This window comes from Hypanus sabinus, chromosome 9 (assembly GCF_030144855.1).
Source record: "Hypanus sabinus isolate sHypSab1 chromosome 9, sHypSab1.hap1, whole genome shotgun sequence".
In the NCBI taxonomy this organism is placed as follows: domain Eukaryota; kingdom Metazoa; phylum Chordata; class Chondrichthyes; order Myliobatiformes; family Dasyatidae; genus Hypanus; species Hypanus sabinus.
Window position 1 is genome coordinate 107,628,618 of NC_082714.1, and position 12,949 is coordinate 107,641,566.

Here is a 12,949-nt window from a genome sequence, read left to right on the forward strand (position 1 = left end):
GGAATGCTGCTGACTAGCACGGTCCAGGCTCCAGGAGTATGTGCCAAGGAGTGAACAGAAACCTCAGCGCAGCCAACATTATGGTCCCATGGAGAAGGACATCAGAGGCTCCTCCTGCTACTGGATATGGAGGGGCTGAGTGGATGGAGGGGAGGAAACCTCTCCAAAAATAAAAGGGTGCATTGTCCCAGGAGGCCACATGAGTAGCACTGGTGACATGGTTAAAAATGAAATGTTAACACTACAAATTGATTAACCAAATGACGAAATGTAAAAAAATTTTCACTTTTTACATACTTTATTGTGGATGAAGTTTATATTTGAAATATGAAAGTCAGGTCCTAGATGAAAACTGGATCCCTGGGAAAGAGAAAGACTTGCACCTACGCAGTATCTGTCACTGCCTCACCCTCTTTGCAAAGTGTTTCACAGCTGTTGAAGAACAGCGACTCTTGTAATGGAGCGAAGAGCATACAACTAGAGCCAGCCATGTGACAATGACCCGATGGTGAGATGGGATTTGCTGTTAGTCAGCATGTTGGCATGACACACCTGCTCATCTTTGAACCATCCCATCTCCTACCCAGGTGCATAATGTGACGGGGTTAAAATCAGACAAAGTATTTACTGTATGATCACTCTTACAGAGTCATAGAACACTACAGCACACAAACAGGCCCATCCAATCTGTGTCTAGACCCATCAACCTGCACCCGAACCATAGTTCTCCATACCCCTCCTGTCCATGTACTTCACTAAATTTTTTCTTAAACGTTGAAATTGAACCCAAATCCACCGCTTTCGCTGGCAGCTCATTCCACATTCTCAGTACCCTTTGAGTGAAGAAGTTCCCCCTCATGTTCCCCTTAAACAGCTCATCTTTCACCCTTAACCCACGACCTCTAAGCTCTGGTCGCTCCTAACCTCAGTGGAAAAATCTTGCTTTCAATTACCCTATCTATACCATCATAATTTTGTATACCTCTATTAAATCTCCTCTCAGTTTCCTATAACTTGGGAATAAAGTTCTAACTTGTTTAACTTTTCCCTATAATTCAAATCCTCAAGTCCTGGCAGCATCCTTGTAAAATTTCTCTGTACTCTTTCATTCTTATTAGGTAGGTGACCAGAACTGCATATAATACTCCAATTAGGTCTCACCAATGCCTTATACAATTTCAACATAACATCCCAACTGCTTTACTTAATACTTTGATTTATAAAGGCCAATGTACCAAAAACTCTCTTTATGACCTTATCTACTTGTGATTTCCCTTTCAAGGAATTATGAATCGGTATACCCAGATCCCTCTGTTCTACTGTGCCTCAGTGCTCTACCACTCTCTGTGTAACTCCTACCATGGTCTGTCCTCCCAAAGTCTAACACCTCACACTTGTCTGCATTAAATTCCAACTGCCATTTTCAGCCCATTTTTCTAGCTTGTCCAGATCCTTCTGCAAGCTGTGATAGCCTTCCCTGATCTCCACTGCACCCCAATCTTGGTGTTATCAGCAAATTTGTTGATCCAGCTAATCGGATTATCACGCAGATCACTGACAAGTAACAGAGGGCCCAGCACTGATCCCTGTTGCACACCATTTGTCACAGGCCTTCAATCAGAGAGGCAACTATCTGCTACCACTCTCTTGCATCTTGTAATTTCTTTCTTTCTTTCTAAATCTTTTTATTAATATTAGTAATATGGACAGAATACAGATGATATATTGATAAAGAAATTACCAACATACACATTCCATTACATATGAAAAAAAAACATACATAATAGTTACAATATAAATGAGTTTACCAAGACATAAGCCATAAGATATATGTATGAACATAGTAAATCTAAATATTTCATAATGTATAATATAAAAAAACAGAAAAAAGAAAGAAAAAAAAACAAAAAAAAATTTATATAATGCAAAACTAAATCTTGTAATTTAATGAGGCACAAGACCCTCACTTATTAACACAAAGTTGTGGTCCAATGATAATTTTCAGATTATGACTGGACTCTCAGATGCTGTGATCTGTGCAAGGTGTTTGCCAAATGCTGGGAGTTCCTACAAAACCAATCTAGAGCCAGAAGAAGCCCAATTCCTCCAATAAAGTATGAGCCTCTTAAACAGGCAATGGATCAGCCATCTAGCCCGTTGTCAAGGACCCCAAGTGTAATAATTTGAAATAAGAGGCAATATCTTGTCTATTTCCCCATGATAGGCAATAAAAACGCTTCATTCCAAGTATGTCCAATGAAAGCCAATCCAGCTACCAGGATTATGCTCACCGTTGGTCTTAGCAAGCTCGTGAAGATTCCAGTGATCACATGGATACCTGGGAATCATATGGCCACGTGAAACACGAGAGCACTGCTTCTGCTAGGGAAGTCTGCAGGCTCTGTGGTTGGAATGAACTGATCAGAGCTGTAGGTGCAAATATCGAATTGAATTGAATTTCGGTTTATTGTCATTTGGAAATCACAACTGCAATGCAGTTTAAAAAAAGAAACAACGTTCCTCCAGAATGATATCACAAAAGCACACGACAGAACAGACTACACCAGAAAATCCACATAACGTTTGGCAATCCTCAAATCCAGAGTCTGGAGAGGCTGCTGCATATTAATATCGCGCTACCATCTTAGCGCGTTCCCCAGAAAGGAGCTCCAAGTCCACCAGACAAAACAAGACTACCCAGACACACCAAGTCAGGAGACCAATACTACCACCCAACAAAACAAAAACTAAAGCTACAAGACCTACACAAAACCACATAGTTACATATAGTTATATTTAACATATAGTTACAACAGTGCAGACAATACCATAATTAATAAAAAAAAACAGAACATAGGCACAGTAAAAATAGCCCAAAGATGTTAAAAGACTATAAATTTGAAAGAAACCACCACACAGTTTCCACAAGTCCTCAGGGTCCTGATAGACTCGTCATCCCACGCAGGCGAAGGGTCTCGGCCTGAAACGTCAACAGTGCTACTTCCTATAGATGCTGTCTGGCCTGCATTTTGTGTGTGTTGCTTGAATTTCCAGCAACTGCAGATTTCCTCGAGAATGCAGGAGAGTTGTTTTTGCAAACACTGGAGATCCTGCAGACGCTGGAAATCTTGGGCAATGCACACACGGAGGAACAGCATCTCAGGCAGCATTAACATCTATGGAGGGGAATAAACTGTTGACATTTTGGGCTGAGATCCTTCGTCAGCATTCATCAGTCTGTTTATTCCTCTCCATAGGTGGTGCCTGAGATCGCCCAACATTTTTAAGATTCAAGATGTTTAATGTAATTTCCAGAACACAAGTATAGAGGAGAATGAAATCATTGATACTCCAAATCCAATGCAGCACAAAAAAAAAACACAGCAAGATAAAGAACACAATAATAAACAAAAACAAAATAAATATAAATACTTAACGTAGTTAACATACAAAGATTGATTGTCCATAAAGTGATGCTCAGCACAGGAGAGTCTGTACATAAGGTGACTGACAGGAATATTGAGGGTTGGCGGGGGGAGAGTGTGGCGGGGAGATTTACTAAATGGACGTGTTATTCAGCATTACTGCTTGGAGGATGTAACTGTTTTTGAGTCTGGTGGTCCTGGAGTGGATGCTATGTAGCCTCCTCCCTGATGGGAGTGGGACAAACGGCTCTTGATCTGTGTTGGAGGGATTCTTCATGATATTGCTGGCTCTTTCCTGGCACCTTTCTGTAATATATTTTCTCGATGGTTGGTAGGCTGGTGATGTGTTGGACAGCTTTCTCTACCGATTGTGGAGCATTCCTGTCTGCTGCTGTGCAGTTTCCATCTCTCACAGTGATTCAGCATGTTACCATGCTCTCTACTGCCCATCTGTAGAAAGCTGTGAGTATAGATATGCATGGTCCAGCTCTCTTCAGCCTCCTCAGAGACTAGAGGTGTTAGTAAGCTTTCTTTTTTTTTGTAATTTATTTTTTTATTGAAGTTCATCATCAAACATTTCCATAAGATGTATTTCAGACATTGTACATATATATCATATAATCATATATATCACAAATCTCCACAAAGTATTTATCTGAGGGAAACACTTATAGAAAAGAGTGGAAAGAAAAAACAATCAAAAGGAAAGAACTATTATGTAGCATGTGTTCTGGAACCATGAGAGCTTAAGCAAGATAGATAAATAGATACTTTATTGATCCCAAAGAAAATTACAGTGTCACAGTTGCATTACAAGTGCACAGATATACAAATATTAGAAGAGAAGTAGAAAGAATTAAAAAATAAGTTACCATAAACAGTCCAACAGGAGGGGGTCATCACTTCCCCGGCTATAGGTTGACTCATTATAGAGCCTAATGGCCGAGGGTAAGAATGACCTCATACAGCGCTCTTTGGAGCAGTGCAGGTGTCTCAGTCTATTACTAAAAGTGCTCCTCTGTTCAGCCAAGGTGGCATGCAGAAGGTGAGAAACATTGTCCAGAATTGCCAGGATTTTCTGTAGTGTCCTTTGTTCTACCATTGCCTCCAGTGTGTCCAATTTGACTCCTATAACACAGCCAGCCTTTCTAATCAGTTTATTGAGCCTGTGGCATCACCCTTGTTGATGTAATTGCCCCAGCACAGCACTGCACAGAAGATTGTACTGATGACAGCAGACTGGTAGAACATGAGGAGAGGCCTGCATACTCCAAGGGACCTCAGTTTGCTCAGGAGGTAGAGGCGACTGGCCCTTCTTGTACACAGCCTCTGTGTTGGTGTTCCACTCACATCTAACACCCAGGTGTACCCCCAGGTACTTGAAATGTCTTCCAGGAGTCTGAAACTGCTCACACTTTCCATTGCTGTGCTGCCGATGTGAGAGCTGTTTTGGCAATAGTATTGGGGTCAGCTAAAGCCAGACGGTGTTGATAGTTGACTGATGAGGGTTGGGGCACTGTCAATGATCACTCTGGGTGACAGAGTAGGTTCATGGGACCACAGGGCCCACATCTGCTCACCCTCCTTATGTTCTTGTATCAGCATTGTATGCTACTTGCTTTAGGCAGGGTAGATGGAGCGCATTAGTTTCCAGTAGCGGGCAATTCAAGGACCAGGGGCTTGGATTTTAAAATCTTGGCAGAATGTGCACAGGCAATAAGAGGCAGATTTTTCAGATAATTATGATCTGGAAATCATCACCTGCAGGGCTGAAGTACACAGTATCATTTAGTGAGGCGAAATGGGTTGAACAAAAAAGAAAGTGACTCTCATATTGCTGAGAATGCACTAGGATCTACAAGGCGGCCAAGGGAGACATACAAACATAAGAAATATGAGCAGGAGTAGGTCATCTGGCCCTTCAAGCCTACTCTGCGGGTCAGTGAGATCATGGCTGATCTGGCTGTGAACTCATCTCCACCTACCTGCTCTTTCCCCAGAACCCTAACGGTGTCTTAAATATATTTAATGAGGTCACTTCTACTGCTTCCATGGACAGAAAATTCTACAGATCCAATACCCGCTGGAAAAAGCAGTTCCTCCTCATCTCCATCCTAAATCTATTCCTCTGAATCTTGAGGCTAGTTCTAGTCTCACTTACAAGTGGAAACGACTTTCCTGCCTCTATCTTATTTATCCCTTTAGTAACTTTAGACACTTCCATAAGATCCCCTCACATTCTTCTGAATTCCAATGAATATAGTCCCAGGTGACTGAATATCTCCTCATCAGCTCACCTCTTCATCTCCGGAATCCCTGGTGAGCCTCTGTGCTTCCAAAGCCAGTATATCTTTCCTCAAGTAGGGAGACCAGAACTTCAAGCATACCCCAGGTGCTGTATCACCAGTACATTGAAGCATAGCCTCCCTATTCATATCTTCCAATTCCTCCAGCAATGAAGGCCAACATTCTTAATGACCTGTTGCACCTACGATTCATGTGGAAACACTCCAAGTACCTCTGCATAATAGTATGCTGCAACCTTCATTAGTTAAATTATAATTTGATCTTCTATGCTCCCTTCTAAAGTGGATGACCACTCATTTACCAACATTGTACACCATCTGCCAGAACCTAACCCACTCACTTAACCTATCTGTATCTCTCTGCAGACTCACCACATCCTCTGCACTATTTGCTTTTCCACTCAATTTAGTGTCATTGATAAACTTAAATATGCTATGCTCTGCCCACTCTTCCAAATCGTTAATCTGTATTGCGAACAGTTGAGGACTGAGCGCTCCACTCTCCACTGACTGTCAACCAAAGAAACACCTAACTCTCAACCTTCTACTGATCGACTAATTCTCTACAACACACACACAAAATGCTGGTGGAACACAGCAGGCTAGGCAGCATCTATAGGGAGAAGCACTGTCGACATTTTGGGCCGAGACCCTTCGTCAGGACTGACAGGAAAGATAGTAAGAGATTTGAAAGTAGGAGGGGGAGGGGAAAATGTGAAATGATAGGAGAAGACTGGGGGGGGGGGGGGGGGTGAAGCTGAGAGCCGGAAAGGTGATTGACAAAAGGGATACAGAGCTGGAGAAGGGAAAGGATCATGGGACGGGAGGCCTAGGGAGGGGAGAAAGAAAGGGGGAGGGGAGCACCAGAGGGAGATGGAGAATGGACAGAATGATGGGCAGAAAGAGAGAGAAAAAAAGGAGGGGGGAGAAAAGCTAAATATATCAGGGATGGGGTAAGAAGCGGAGGAGAGGCACTAATGGAAGTCAGAGAAGTCAATGTTCATGCCATCAGGTTGGGTAGCCTCCAATCTCTTCAATACACATATACATTAATTGATTTATTTTTTATTATTATTATTATTTTTCTTCTAGATTATGCATTACATTGAACTGCTGCTGCTAAATTAACAACTTTCATGACACATTCCAGAAATAATAAACCCGATTCTGATTTTGAAAATGCTTTTCAAAACTGTCTGCTTTTGTGGTATGTGACGACACTGTCATACGAAGTTCCCTGGTCTTTGGACAAGAGCAAAGCTGCTCCTCATTGCATTTCCATCCTCCTACCTTGTTGAAAGAGGCTTCAGTGCAGTGAACCACATACTCACAAAAAGCAGAAACCTCTTGGACATTGTCACACGTGGGGACTTGAGGCTTTTGCTGTCACAACTTGAACCACATATTTCAACTCTTGCTAAATACCATCAAGCTCATGTTGTCATCAAAATTGCTGTACAAATAAAAATTTTAAAGCAGAATAATTTTTCTCACGGTAGCATATGGTAGACATGCTTTTACTTTATGGGGGTACCAGAAAGTATATTGTGCCTAGTTGGCAAGTATGAAGGTGCTAAGATAGGAACCGCTAATCCGGAGAGTCTTCTAGACTTGACAGACTGACTCGATAACCGATTAACGGAAAGCAGAAGAGACAGACAAAGGGGATTATTCTAGAAAGATTCTCTCCTGACTATCCTCTGTCCTCTCCTATTCCCCGGGCCAATCCCAACCTCTGAGGAGCCTATGGAAATACACCGGACCATGCTCTCTCAAGATGGAATAGAGACAAGGGAGAGGTGCATTTACTGTGGAGAGTCCAGGTGTTATTGGACTTCTTGTCCCAATTTGCTGGGAAATTCCCAGTACCGTCCAGTGTAGGGAGGGCTGTGACAGCTGCTAGCCTCACTCCTGGTTCAGCTTCCTCCAGATGGTGTTCCCCATGCCACTTTCATGGGGAAAACATTCCCTAGATGTCTTTATTGATTCTGGTGTGGGGTGGGGGGTTAGTTTGGGCCTTGGACTGGCCAAAAGATTGAAAATCCCCTTTTCACATGTCAGCCAAAGGCTCGCTGCCCCGACCCTGGATGGAACTCTTGGTGCCGGGGCAGATCAACCACAACATAGCCTTGTTCAAGCTCAAGTTTTGCCAGTATCTGGATTCAGTCCAGCTTCACTTCATTTGCTCCACAGAAATACCACTTGTTCTGGCTCATCCCACAACCCTGGAGTCAATTGGACTACTGGTGTCATTCTGGGCTGATCAAAGCAGTGCTGAAGGAAATGCCTCTAAAAGGGGTCCTTTTGAGTTACCTCCTGAAATAACTTCCGAGACTGCCACCACCATGCTTCCTGAATTACCTGTTGAACTTCCACCTCCCACACCAGTGCATCTTCAGTACCTCCAGAATATTCAGACCTGCTCAAGGTCTTCAACAACAACAAGGCTGCCACTCTCCCACCTAACTGGGACCATCACTGCACCATCGAACTGCTTCTGGGTACTTGTCCTCTTTAGGACACAGCTCTATCAGCCCCAGAGAAAAGCCATGGGGGACTATATTTAAGAAGGTTGGGCATCTGGTTTATTCAACCATCAACATCTCGCACTGGGACCGGTTTTTCTTTGTAACAAACAAAAGATGGTGGACTAAGGCAAGGCACTGACTTTAGGGGGCTAAATAAGATCACTGTTCAAAGTTCAAAGTAAAATTTATTATCAGAGTACATATGCGTCACCACATACAACCCCGAGATTCTTTTTCTATAGGTATATTAACATAGAACAGAGAATAGTACAGCACATTACAGGCCCTTCGGCCCACAATGTTGTGCTGACCCTCAAACCCTGCCTCCCAAATACCCCACCACCTTAAATTCTTTAAAAATATTTAGAAAATCTATAGTACAATAAATGTAAACATCAGGAGCTGGGCATGCAATGGTGGCCTAGAGTTTGTCAAAAGACATTACTGGTGGCCAGGCATGACTAAAGATATTGGGAATATGCCTTAGAGTGCAATGTCTGCACACAAAATAAAGAACTCTAAGCACAGCCTCAAGGTCTGCTTCATTGTCTCCCCTTTCCTACTCGCCCTTGGTCCCATATCTCCATGGACTTTGTCACTGGTCTTCCGGCATCTCAGTATAATACAGTGATCATGGTGGTCATGGGCCGATGCTCCAAGGCCTGCCATTTCGAACCCCCTTCTAAGCTACCATTGGCTTCAGAGACCATCAAACTCATGTTACAGCGTGTCTTCAGGATTCTCCCTGGACATTGGCTCAACTCGTGGTCCCCAGTTTTCCTCTAGGTTTTGGCAGGCCTTTTGTGAGCTCACCGGGGCCTCTGCCGGTCTGTTGTCTGGGTTCCATCCACAGACCAATGGGCAAATGGAGAGAGTCAGCCAGGACCTAGACTCATATGTCTAGCTGCAGAGAACCCTACCACCTGGAGTGACAAACGGATCTGGGTGGAGCTTATGCAAAACATACTTCAGTGTTCGTCTATCTGGAAGTCCCCTTTCGAATACTAATTTGGGTACCATCCTCTGCTATTCCCGGAACGAGAATCAGAGGTAGGGTTTTCATCAGCGGACCAACTGGCCTAGAGGTGTCACCAGAAATGGGTTAAGGTAGAGAGATGTTGTTGGCCAATTTGCGGCAACAAGAAGACCAGGCCAACTGCCAGAGAAGATAGGGACCAGCACTTCTTTTCCATCAGCGGGTCTGGCTCTCAACTAAAGATATTCTTATGCGAGTTGAATCCAGAAAATTGGGCCTCGTTACATCAGTACATTCAAAATCCCACAACACGTCAACCCAGTTACCTATTGTCTCCAACTCCCAAATTCCATGCAGATTCACCCCACGTTCTACATATTCATCCTTAAGTCCTTGAGTGCCAGCACCTTGGCTCCAGATCCCAAACTTACTCTGCTTCCCAGAATTGTTAAAGGAAAACCCAACTGCACAGTCTGACAACTTTTGGACAGTACCTCATGGATCGGGAGGGATATAGCCCAAAAGAAAGAAGCTGGATTCCTTCATGGGACATCCTGGACCTTAGCTTGATAGAGGACCATCCTGATTACTCTGTGCCATTAGGAGCCAGCCATAGGATGAGGTTTCCATCATGGTCCCGATGGAACAGCAGCAGCCATTCAAGTTTTGGCACTCCAATTTCCTGGGGTATGGCTAGCTGTTGCTGTGCCTTTAAGACTTAGACTGCCAATTATTGCCTGATACATTCCCTCATGGAAAGTCTGTACTTAAAGATCACATGGCTGAGCACTCAGTGCTCAATCGTAGAAGTTTATAGAACATAGAAAACCTACAGCACAATACAGGCCCTTTGACCCACAAAATGGTGCCAAATGTGTCCCTACCTTAGAAATTACTAGGTTTACCTATAGCTCTCCATTTTTCTAAACTTCATGTACCTATCCAAAAGTCTCTTAAAAGACTTTATTGTATCTACATCCACCACTGTTGCCGGCAGCCCATTCCATACACTCATCACTCTGAGTAGAAAGCTTACCCCTGACATCTTCTCTGTACCTACTCCCCAGCACCTTAAACCTGTATCCTCTTGTGGCAACCATTTCAGCCCTGGGAAAAAGCCTCTGACTATCCACACGATTAATGCCTCTCATCATCTTATACACCTCTATCAGTTCACCTTTCATCCAAGGAGAAAAGGCCGAGTTCACTCAACCTATTCTCATAAGGAATGCTCCCCCATCCAGGCAGCATCCTTGTAAATCTCCTCTGCACCCTTTCTATGGCTTACACATCCTTCCTGTAGTGAGGCGACCAGAACTAAGCACAGTACTCCCAAGTGGGGTCTGACCAGAGTCCTATATAGCTGCAACATCACCTCTCGGCTCCTAAATTCAATTCCACGATTGATGAAGGCCAATACACTGTACACCTTCTTAACCACAGAGTCAACCTCCGCAGCTGCTTTGAGCGTCCTATGGACTCAGACCCCAAGATTCTTCTAATCCTCCATACTGCCGAGAGTCTTACCACTAATACTATATTCTGCCATCAAATTTGACCTACCAAAATTAACCACTTCACACTTATCTGGGTTGAACTGCATCTGCCACTTCTCAGCCCAGTTTTGCATCCTATCATTGCCCCACTGTAACCTCTGACAGCCCTCCACACTATCCACAACACCTCCAACCTTTGTGTTGTTATGAACCCCGTAAATGGGTCACTTTCCAGCAAAGATGGAGATGTCCATTGAAGTCTGATGATACTATTTTTAACAGTATTTATTATTAAAAATACACAAAAATAATATCAATGCAAATATACAGATAATATACATCACCAATACTAAATCTAAAAGTGCGGATATAATAATGATCAATAAGAAATAAGCTCTATCGTTGTCTAGGGGATAATGTATTGTCCGATAGAAATATAAAGTTCACTCAGTTCATGCAGGCTGCATCCGTTGGGGACCGCTGTGTCGCAATTGTTGGAGAGAGAGAGATTTGGAGAAAAACTTGCTGGCTTTCCTTTATGATTTCGATCTGTCAGGAGTCTCGTTGTCGTGGCCGTTCAAGTGCGACCTCTCCTTTAGTTAAACCGTTCTTCCGTGGTGAGCTCGCCACCCCAGGCAAAGGGAGGACGCACATGAGCCCCCACCGGCTTTCGCTATTAAATGCTGTCACGGGATTTCTAGCGTTTCTCCTGGTGCGTCTAAAGGGGTTGTTCCCCAGACCCTCTTTTATCCTCACTCACGGGGTCTCAGATGTCAATCAGGTTGGGATGTTGCAACCCCTCAACCAGCCCACTCTGGTTGTCCCCCGAGAGGTTTCAATGAATAGTACAGAACTCAATACACAATTCCTTCTCCAAGAAACAATGGCTGTTATCAGTGGTTCCGTTCTGCTGAGGTCAGGACACATTCCACCAGGTTGTGTATTCTGTGTGTCTCTCTCTCATTTCCTGGGTCCCAGACCTGAATTAATAGCAATCTTGCGATTCTCCAAAAGGACTTTGTACCCTCAGAGTTGCTTCACATTCATAACAGTGTCATCAGCAAACTTACTAACCCATCCCTCCATTTCCTTATCCAGGTCATTTATAAAAATCACAGAGAGTAAGAGTCCCAGAACAGATCCCTGAAGCACTCCACTGGTGACCGATCTTCATGTAGAACATGACCCGTCTACAACCACTCTTTGCCTTCTGTGGGCAAGCCAGTTCTGGATCCACAAAGCAATGTTCCCTTGGATCCCATGCCTCCTTACTTTCTCAATAAGCCCTGTATGGGGTACCTTAAAAATGCTTTTATGAAATCCATATACACTACATCTACTGTTCTTCCTTATCAGTGTGTTTAGTCACATCCTCAAGATAATCAATCAGGCTCATAAGGCACAACCTGCCCTTGACAAAGCTATGTTGACTATTCCTAATCATATTATACCTCTCCAAATGTTCATAAATCCTGCCTCTCAGGATCTTCTCCATCAACTTACCAACCACTGAGTTAAGACTCACTGGTCTATAATTTCCTGGGCTATCTCTACTCTCTTTCTTGAATGAAGGAACAACATCTGCAACCCTCCAATTCTCTGTAACTTCTCCCGTCCCCACTGATGATGCAAAGATCATTGCCAGAGGCTCAGCAATCTCCTCCCTCACCAGGCTGGGGTACATTTCATCCGGTCCCGGCAACTTATCCAACTTGATGCTTTCTAAAAGGTCCAGCACATCCTCTTTCTTAATATCTATATGCTCAAGCTTTTCATTCTGCTGCAAGTCATCACTACAATCACCAAGATCCTTTTCCATAGTGAATACTAAAGTATTTATTAAGTACCTCTGCTATTTCCTCCAGTTCCATACACCCTTTTGCACTGTCACACTTGATTGGTCCTATTCTTTCACATCTTATCCTCCTGCTCTTCACACACTTGTTTAATTTCTAGTACAACTGTTTGTGATTTTGCCTTTGGATTTTGTTTGTGTCATCTTGTGTAAGTCTGAGTCAATTCTAGACCATATTCTGTTCAGCACCATCCATTGCTCTCTCTCATTACACTTTGATGTGCAGTTGAAGAACTGTAACCTGCAGGGCCATGTCCCAGTGCTGAAAGACAGGATTAGGGCGGATTTCACATTACTGACCAACACCAACATGATGGGATGCATGCCCTCCTTCTGTATTGTTAACTTGCTGCAATTCTATTT

The 12,949-nt window shown here is 43.4% G+C and overlaps 1 protein-coding gene across 1 annotated transcript in view; it reads right to left on the reverse strand.

Moving 5' to 3' along the window:
* Window positions 1–12,949, reverse strand: part of LOC132400104 (piezo-type mechanosensitive ion channel component 2-like) — a 237,667-nt gene that overhangs the window by 173,646 nt on the left and 51,072 nt on the right. The window lies entirely within an intron of this gene.